Below are 1388 nucleotides of genomic sequence, written 5' to 3' on the forward strand. Positions count from 1 at the left end.
TCCCTGGTTGATCCTGCCAGTAGTCATATGCTTGTCTCAAAGATTAAGCCATGCATGTCTCAGTACAAGCCGCATTAAGGTGAAACCGCGAATGGCTCATTAAATCAGTTATGGTTCCTTAGATCGTACCCACGTTACTTGGATAACTGTGGTAATTCTAGAGCTAATACATGCAAACAGAGTCCCGACCAGAGATGGAAGGGACGCTTTTATTAGATCAAAACCAATCGGTCGGCTCGTCCGGTCCGTTTGCCTTGGTGACTCTGAATAACTTTGGGCTGATCGCACGGTCCTCGTACCGGCGACGCATCTTTCAAATGTCTGCCTTATCAACTGTCGATGGTAGGTTCTGCGCCTACCATGGTTGTAACGGGTAACGGGGAATCAGGGTTCGATTCCGGAGAGGGAGCCTGAGAAACGGCTACCACATCCAAGGAAGGCAGCAGGCGCGCAAATTACCCACTCCCGGCACGGGGAGGTAGTGACGAAAAATAACGATACGGGACTCATCCGAGGCCCCGTAATCGGAATGAGTACACTTTAAATCCTTTAACGAGTATCTATTGGAGGGCAAGTCTGGTGCCAGCAGCCGCGGTAATTCCAGCTCCAATAGCGTATATTAAAGTTGTTGCGGTTAAAAAGCTCGTAGTTGGATTTGTGTCCCACGCTGTTGGTTCACCGCCCGTCGGTGTTTAACTGGCATGTATCGTGGGACGTCCTGCCGGTGGGGCGAGCTGAAGGCGTGCGACGCGCCTCGTGCGTGCTCGTGCGTCCCGAGGCGGACCCCGTTGCAATCCTACCAGGGTGCTCTTGAGTGAGTGTCTCGGTGGGCCGGCACGTTTACTTTGAACAAATTAGAGTGCTTAAAGCAGGCAAGCCCGCCTGAATACTGTGTGCATGGAATAATGGAATAGGACCTCGGTTCTATTTTGTTGGTTTTCGGAACCCGAGGTAATGATTAATAGGGACAGGCGGGGGCATTCGTATTGCGACGTTAGAGGTGAAATTCTTGGATCGTCGCAAGACGAACAGAAGCGAAAGCATTTGCCAAGTATGTTTTCATTAATCAAGAACGAAAGTTAGAGGTTCGAAGGCGATCAGATACCGCCCTAGTTCTAACCATAAACGATGCCAGCCAGCGATCCGCCGCAGTTCCTCCGATGACTCGGCGGGCAGCCTCCGGGAAACCAAAGCTTTTGGGTTCCGGGGGAAGTATGGTTGCAAAGCTGAAACTTAAAGGAATTGACGGAAGGGCACCACCAGGAGTGGAGCCTGCGGCTTAATTTGACTCAACACGGGAAACCTCACCAGGCCCGGACACCGGAAGGATTGACAGATTGATAGCTCTTTCTTGATTCGGTGGGTGGTGGTGCATGGCCGTTCTTAGT

The 1388-nt window shown here is 51.4% G+C and overlaps 1 non-coding gene across 1 annotated transcript in view; it reads left to right on the forward strand.

Annotated features, from left to right (window-relative positions):
* The window catches only part of LOC124593542, a 1910-nt gene continuing 522 nt past the window's right edge, over positions 1 to 1388 (forward strand). Inside the window, exon 1 of the ribosomal RNA XR_006978122.1 lies at positions 1 to 1388. This exon is cut by the window's right edge and continues 522 nt beyond it. This is a non-coding gene — a ribosomal RNA (small subunit ribosomal RNA).

This window comes from Schistocerca americana, unplaced genomic scaffold (genome assembly GCF_021461395.2).
Source record: "Schistocerca americana isolate TAMUIC-IGC-003095 unplaced genomic scaffold, iqSchAmer2.1 HiC_scaffold_992, whole genome shotgun sequence".
In the NCBI taxonomy this organism is placed as follows: Eukaryota; Metazoa; Arthropoda; class Insecta; order Orthoptera; family Acrididae; genus Schistocerca; species Schistocerca americana.